Below are 8,651 nucleotides of genomic sequence, written 5' to 3' on the forward strand. Positions count from 1 at the left end.
TTTAATATCAAAACCCCAAAGCATCAACTAATGAAATTCTTCTGTTTGGGTCTGTCCTAGTTTCAGAAATTTCTACAGAAAGTAAGCAATATAAGCAGCTTCTTTACTTTTTATTCGCTCTGTCTTTTCATAACTACTCTCGAGGTGTCATTTTGTTCTCTCTAAAGCTGGGTCTGGGGAAGGTGGGTTATGGAAAAGGGATAGTATGTTATGGATTATGAGCTGTGTCTAACAACAGGGCTTGTTTTATTTCTCCCTCACATTTCAGGGAACTTCCAGATCTTCTATGTAGAAGTCTTCTTACCATTGGCTTTTAAAACAACTTCCCTCAGTCCTTTGTTTCTGAGGCTTCATACTACCCATTGTCTAAATACAGGAAAGTTTCCCCTCCTCCAGATGATCCTGGAAGCCAGTTTCCCAGAATAGGGTCCTTTTCAAGATGATATAGTTGAGTTCTCTCCCCTAGACCACCCAGACCAAGAAAAACTCAAGCATCTTTGTCCCCTTTGGGGATAATATAGCCAGCTCCTCACCACTGGTGGGCCCAAGCTGTCACTTTTGGACTTCTCAGACTCAGGTTAGATACCAATCCCTGTGTCCTTTAAATATCAGGGAACAGAAAGCACTTTCTCTGAACAGTTCTCTTGAAGCTCCTCCATCTTCTCAAGACATGGAGAAGTATCCACTTTCTTCCTCATTGGGGAAGCATACAAACAACTCATTCTCCAGAGAAATTCCCTGATCTCTACGTTCTTTTACCTCCAAGATACCAACCTGTGTAACTAGTCTGTTGTGTTAGATGTATATTGTCTCCAGTCAGAAATCTGAGACACTGAGAAAACTCACAATTAGCATGCTACCTCACTTCTAGGGTTCTGGGGGGTTTTCTTTTGTTGCTGGTGACAACGTGAACCAATACATTTAAGATTTATAAGTCTCTTCATCCAGTAATTCTGCTATAAACACTACCCAAAAGGCATGAAGACACTTGTGCACGTGGGCATTCACTATAGCATTCACCATCTAATGTAGTACCTAGATGAGAAATATTAGCTAGGGCTAAAGGATAAGTAAAACTTTGTTTCTTCAGATAATAAGAATTATTATACTCACCCTACCTTATTTCAACTTTGGTACTTCAAACTCTTGCTTTGCCCCTCTAGTCCTTACTTCCTAATCTTAAGGTCATTGCTCTGGGTCTTAACTTTGTTGGAATTTTGTTACATATGAGATGATTTTTTTTTCACTTTAAATTATAATATTTTATTTTAAATAGTCACAACATCTGACACTTCAAAAAAAAATACCACTAATAAATTTTTAAAAAGTGGAATACTTATCAAAGTTACAACAGACATAATGTTTAGCTGAGAATCATTTCAACAAAGTAAGGCTCTAAAGATACCAGACAAACCAATACTTGTTTGGATTAAGATGTACCACTCTCTTACTGTATGGGCTTACAGACAAGGCCCTGGTTCCATGTGGTCAACGTTACAGTCGTGCTTCAGAATAAAATTTTCAGTAGTTTTGAGAGCCTATACAAGATGTTATGGACTACACCCTGCAAAAAGTTACAACTTGAAAACTTCTTTCAAGCTTTACCAGTATCCAATGTGTATATTTTTAACATTTCTGAAAAGAGAACAAAATTAATAGGTGATGGTATTCACATCTGATATCTCAGGTTTCATGGCAGACAGGTCTTAATGCTCCTAGACTTGGGGGGTATACAAGGGAGGAATATTTTAAATTTATTTAAGTAGAATGTAGGGAAAATTAGGATCAAATGGGCATACATTCCTTGACCCCAATGCCATTAGCCTTGTTAACTCTATAGGGAATGGTTAAGCCATCAAAAATTAAACCAATAGTTTTTAATATTAAAATGATTCTCCATACTAGTAACACTGAAGAGTCATTAAACTAAGAATTTACCTTGTAGAGGTTAACACACAGAAATAGGTGACAGAACAGTAACAATTATGAAAAATGCTACTCATCTAAAAGGATCCATGGTCACTCTTTGAGTCTACTTCATACATTCTACCCATCCACCCCACTCCAAAAAGGTTCAGATTATTATGTCCCAAAGTAATCTATTCCTGAATTATTTGTGAAGAGACAAACTGCTCTGTAGCTACTTAGGTCCTATTCTAGGATAATGCACCTCCATTGTCCTAGCTCTCAAATTTGGAAATCTGCTTAGGTTCGGCCTTTTAAAACCCTTCCAAATTAACGTAATTAGAATTTGTGATCCCTAGATTCACATACAGTACAGGCTCTGTGACACCTCTTTTTTTAGAGGGTTGAATAAAAGCCACAGGATTCTGTGTGACTAAAAACTAAATCTCAGTTATTCGTGTCTGGCATTGTGTAAACATATTTTTAAGTTCATTTTGCTGGACTTCATTAACTACTTCAGGATCTGCAGGGCTCTTCTGAACTTTTGCCACTGCAAAGTTTATCCCTTGGGTTAACCCAGCTTGGGTAATGTTAGCAAACTGGACCACAGAACTTCAAATCTTTGCAAAAGGAGAGACTGCTCTGCTGCTACAGCTCTCTGAAGGAGAAGGAGTTACATGAAGCTCTCTCTCAAGTTCAAGCATGCCAAATTCAGAGCCAGGGGTCTTTTGAGATACAACTGAATGTACTGGTTCAACTGACAAAAACTGTGGGCCTGCTGCAAGAAAAGACACATCTAATTGAGAAGGTGGAGAAGGTATCTGTTCTATCGATTCAAACAGAGTTTCTTCGCTAGAAACTTGATTGGTTGTTTGATGTCCTTCCTCACTAGCCTGCTGAGAAATAGATCTGGTTTCTGATTGGTGGGTCATTTGTTTTGTGCATCTTGAACAAATCTGTAGCAGTAAATATCCACAGGCTTGGCAAAGCCAGTCAATGTCTGTATGTTGCCAGGGGAAGGACTTTTCTTCAAAGAAGACTCATGGCCTTTTCCAAGCCCACTTTCATGAGCAATAGTAACCTCTGAAGGAACATGAATGCTGATATCAGTGCTGCTAATAGACTGGGATCGACTGCCTAATCAAGGTGCTGAAGCAATGATACCACAACTAGGAAGAATAGAGTCCGTTGGCACTACATTCTGTGAAGAGTTAGCTGCCTGTCTTCATCAGACTTGGAATTTGTAAGAAATCCATCAGAGTGATACTAGTTATTATCTGAAGACATTTCCCCTTCTGACTCTGCCTGGGCTTTATTATCCATCACAATTGTATTTTCCATGGTTTCAAGACTACTATCTGATGTCCAAAGATTTACTTTTAAGTTTGGTTTTAGAAAGTTAACTTCCATTTCAAGTTTTGTGAAGTTTCTTAGCTTTCGTAGATTACCAATGTTTACATTGGATTTGGTCTGTTTCACTTTTTGATTTAGAGATGAAATTTTGCTCACTAAAAGGTTTTTTTCCCTGGGCCAGAGAGCCTTGGTTTTGAGATCTGATGCCGATGATGGTTTCATGAGGTTTACTGCTCTTCCTCTCAAGCTTTTTCTCTATTATAGGTACGTCTAATCCCATGGCTTGCTTGGTGATCTGCAGCATCTCCTCAATGCACTGAAGGGTATCTTTTCCATCCTCTTCTGGGTTGCACATTATAGCTTTCAGTGTGTGGAATAGCCACTTGCTTCTTTATAACTGTAGTGCAACCTCATGCAGGAGAACTTTGGCTTAACCAAAAAGAGTGGGTTCAGTACCTATTTCTATTTTTTCCAGGTCTTCTAGACTTAGTCCTTGATACTGGTTTACTGTGTCAACCTCATCATCATAATAGACCACGCAGAGCAGAGTTAGAAAGCAGTAACAGCACATCCACATCAATGAGGCTGCTCTTAAACTGTCGTTTGAGCCAAGCCATAAAAATTACATCGCGACACATAGTTTAACATGAAGAAAATTTCCACATCTACTAAGTAGTGCTACTTTATCATAGCTTCTAGTTTGACACTAATATTTACATTGGTCAAACATGATCTCAGTCAAAAGCATTATGTCTAGAGCAAAAAGCACTTGGCACATCACAGACCCTCGAGAAAGATGTTAGCCCTCCCCCCACCCACATTTTTACCTAAGTATAAGCTGCAGTAAATACTTAATTTCCCTCCCCACCACCCTCTGCCCTACTTAAACAGAAATAAATAAAACTTAACCCCCCCCTTTTTTTTTAAACACAAAGAAAACCCCTTTCGGTGCACCCCTGCCCCATGCCTGCAGCTCGGAGGAAAGGGCTGCGCTACTCGTTTTTCTCTTCCTGCCAGTCAGGCAGCCCCTCCTTCCACAAGATGAACACAAACACCGCCAGCACCACATGCAGCCCCACCCCCGCGACAATGGTCGCGTAAAAGCCACTGTCATTGGGGGACATTAACAGGAGGCTTTGGAAAAGCAGCAATTAGCAGGAAAAATACAACCCCACAGGAACTTTAACCATGCTGCTGCTGCTGCTAAGTCGCTTCAGTCGTGTCCGACTCTGTGCGACCCCATAGACAGCACCCCAGAAGGCTCCCCCACCCCTGATATTCTCCAGGCAAGAACACTGGAGTGGGTTGCCATTTCCCTCTCCAATGCATGAAAGTGAAAATGAAAGTGAAGTCGCTCAGTCCTGTCCGACTCTTCGAAACCCCATGGACTGCAACCTACCAGGCTCCTCCGTCCATGGGATTTTCTAGGCAAGAGTACTGGAGTCAGGAGCCATCGCCTTCTCCAAACGTTAACCATAAGTTCTGCAAAAAGGAAAAAATCTTGAAAGTGATCGCCAGGCTGCTGCCTTCGGGCTTGGGCTGGGCAGGGCAGCGTTGTCAGCGGCATTGCCTGTGGCGTTCGCCTGCTTCTGAGCCCTTGTAGGGGGCGTGTGCGAGCGGGTCATCGAGTCAGTCAGTCAGTCTGTCCGTCCTTTCGTCAACTAATCGAAGCTCAAGATGATTTTATAAGAAGGAAGATCCTTCAAGCGACTCCTGAAGTAATATATAGGAAAGAATGAATGATGAAACCCCTAACAAAAACAAATGTTGAATTGCCCAAAGAGAAAACTGAAATTACTTGAGGAGGCAGTAGTCAAAGATATCACATCCCCCAACCAAACCATAACAACAATTTAATCAGAATCTCCAAATCATGGGTCCAGGTTCATTCAACCTTAAGCCTCACCATGGGTGGTTCTAACGTGTAGCCAAGCTTAACAGCCAGAACCATAAGAGTTATTGGTTAGAAAGGAAAAAAGCCAAGCAGTAGAATATATGAATGATGTGTGTATTATGCAGCCATTCAAAATTATAATTCTGAAGATCAGGTAAAGATAGTGTAATCTCTAAATATGGTGCACAAGGCCTGTTATTGTCTCATCTCTGCCTCTACTACCACATTCGCTGCTCCCTTCATGGGCCTTTCCATTCCATGAATTACAGCCTCATCAGTCTATTTGCAGGTTAAATAACTCCAGGAAGAATGAAGGGATGGAGCCAAAGCAAAACCAATACCCAGATGTGGATTTGACTGGTGATAGAAGCAAGGTCCGATGCTGTAAAGAGCAATATTGCATAGAAACCTGGAATGTCAGGTCCATGAATCAAGGCAAATTAGAAGTAGCCAAACAAGAGATGGCAAGGGTGAACATCGACATTCTAGGAATCAGCGAACTAAAATGGAATGGAATGGGTGAATTTAACTCAGATGACCAGTACATCTACTACTGAGGGCAGGAATCCCTCAGAAGAAATGGAGTAGCCATCATGGTCAACAAAAGAGTCCAAAATGCAGTACTTGGATGCAATCTCAAAAACGACAGAATGATCTCTGTTCATCTCCAAGGCAAACCATTCAAAATCACAGTTATCCAAGTCTATGCCCCAACCAGTAACACTGAAGAAATTGAAGTTGAAGGGTTTTATGAAGACCTACAAGATCTTTTAGAACTAACACCCAAAAGAGATGTCCTTTTCATTATAGGGGACTGGAATGCAAAAGTAGGATGTCAAGAAACACCTGGAGTAACAGGCAAATTTGGCCTTGGAATGCAGAATGAAGCAGGGCAAAGACTAACAGAGTTCTGCCAAGAAAATGCACTGGTCACAGCAAACACCCTCTTCCAACAACACAAGAGAAGACTACACATGGACATCACCAGATGGTCAACATGGAAATCAGATTGATTATATTCTTTGCAGCCAAAAATGGAGAAGCTCTATACAGTCAAAAAAAACAAGACCGGGAGCTGACTGTGGCTCAGATCATGAACTCCTTATTGCCAATTCAGACTTAAATTGAAGAAAGTAGGGAAAACCGCTAGACCATTCAGGTATGACCTAAATCAAATCCCTTATATTTATACAGTGGAAGTGAGAAATAGATTTAAGGGCCTAGATCTGATAGATAGAGTGCCTGATGAACTATGGACGGAGGTTCGTGACATTGTACAGGAGACAGGGATCAAGACCATCCCCATGGAAAAGAAATGCAAAAAAGCAAAATGGCTGTCTGGGGAGGCCTTACAAATAGCTGTGAAAAGAAGAGATACAAAAAGCAAAGGAGAAAAGGAAAGGTACAAGCATCTGAATGCAGAGTTCCAAAGAATAGCAAGAAGAGATAAGAAAGCCTTCTTCAGCGATCAATGCAAAGAAATAGAGGAAAAAGTAGAATGGGAAAGACTAGAGATCTCTTCAAGAAAATTAGAGATACCAAGGGAACATTCATGCAAAGATGGGCTCAATAAAGGACAGAAATGGTCTGGACCTAACAGAAGCAGAAGATATTAAGAAGAGGCGGCAAGAATACACAGAAGAACTGTACAAAAAAGATCTTCACAACCCAGATAATCATGATGCTGTGATCACTAATCTAGAGCCAAACATCTTAGAATGTGAAGTCAAGTGGGCCTTAGAAACCATCACTACAAACAAAGCTAGTGGAGGTGATGGAGTTCCAGTTGACCTGTTTCAAATCCTGAAAGATGATGCTGTGAAAGTGCTGCACTCAATATGCCAGCAAATTTGGAAAACAGCAGTGGCCGCAGGACTGGAAAAGGTCAGTTTTCATTCCAATTCCAAAGAAAGGCAATGCCAAAGAATGCTCAGACTACCACACAATTGCACTCATCTCACATGCTAGTAAAGTAATGCTCAAAATTCTCCAAGCCAGACTTCAGCAATATGTGAACCGTGAACTCCCTGATGTTCAAGCTGGATTTAGAAAAGGCAGAGGAACCAGAGATCAAATTTCCAACATCCGCTGGATCATGGAAAAAGCAAGAGAGGTCAAGAAAAACATCTATTTCTGCTTTATTGACTATGCCAAAGCCTTTGACTGTGTGGATCACAATAAACTGTGGAAAATTCTTCAAGAGATGGGAATACCAGACCACCTGACCTGCCTCTTGAGAAATCTATATGCAGGCCAGGAAGCAGCAGTTAGAACTGGACATGGAACGACAGACTGGTTCCAAATAGGAAAAGGAGTACTTCAAGGCTATATATTATCACCCTGCTTATTTAACTTCTATGCAGAGTACATCATGAGAAACGCTGAACTGGAAGAAACACAGCTGGAATCAAGATTGCCGGGAGAAATATCAATAACCTCAGATATGCAGATGACACCACCCTTATGGCAGAAAGTGAAGAGGAACTAAATACCCTCTTGATGAAAGTGAAAGAGGAGAGTGAAAAAGTTGGCTTAAAGCTCAACATTCAGAAAACTAAGATCATGGCATCTCGTCCCATCACTTTATGGGAAATAGATGGGGAAACAGTGGAAACAGTGTCAGACTTTATTTTTGGGGGCTCCAAAATCACTGCAGATGGTGATTGCACCCATGAAATTAAAAGACTCCTACTCCTTGGAAGAAAAGTTATGACCAACCTAGATAGTATATTCAAAAGCAGAGACATTACTTTGCTGACTAAGGTCTGTCTAGTCAAGGCTATGGTTTTTCCTGTGGTCATGTATGGATGTGAGAGTTGGACTGTGAAGAAGGCTGAGCGCCGAAGAATTGATGCTTTTGAACTGTGGTGTTGGAGAAGACTCTTGAGGGTCCCTTGGACTGCAAGGAGATCTAACCAATCCATTCTGAAGGAGATCAACCCTGGGATTTCTTTGGAAGGAATGATGCTAAAGCTGAAGCTCCAGTACTTTGGCCACCTCATGCGAAGAGTTGACTCATTGGAAAAGACTCTGATGCTGGGAGGAATTGGGGGCAGGAGGAGAAGGGGACGACCCAGGATGAGATGGCTGGATGGCATCACTGACTCAATGGACGTGAGTCTGAGTGATCTCCGCGAGTTGGTGATGGACAGGGAGGCCTGGCGTGCTGCGATTCATGGGGTCGCAAAGAGTCGGACACGACTGAGCGACTGAACTGAACTGAAACCTGCTAGATCATCTTAGGCCTCAGCCTGAACTGCTTCCTTATCTGCCTGGATCATTCCTCCTCCTAGTTAACTGAAAGCTGAAGTGCATACTCATACAGACAGCCTTCCTGATCTTCCAGACTGACCTGAGTCCCTACAGCACTTCCTACTAAAAGTGGAACATGTCACACTGTATCGTAATTGTTGGCTTACTTATATTTCAACTTTTATCACTTTGAAAACAAAAGCTATCTTCTTCCTCATCTCTGAATCCCAGTATCTAACAAAGCGCT

The 8,651-nt window shown here is 41.5% G+C and overlaps 1 pseudogene; it reads right to left on the reverse strand.

The window, feature by feature from the left end:
• Positions 1–2,345: 2,345 nt before the first annotated feature.
• Positions 2,346–3,896, reverse strand: LOC138089978 (phosphatidylinositide phosphatase SAC2-like; annotated as a pseudogene).
• Between the last annotated feature and the right edge of the window lie 4,755 nt (positions 3,897–8,651).

The sequence above is a fragment of the Capricornis sumatraensis genome, chromosome 13, assembly GCF_032405125.1.
Source record: "Capricornis sumatraensis isolate serow.1 chromosome 13, serow.2, whole genome shotgun sequence".
Taxonomy (NCBI): domain Eukaryota; kingdom Metazoa; phylum Chordata; class Mammalia; order Artiodactyla; family Bovidae; genus Capricornis; species Capricornis sumatraensis.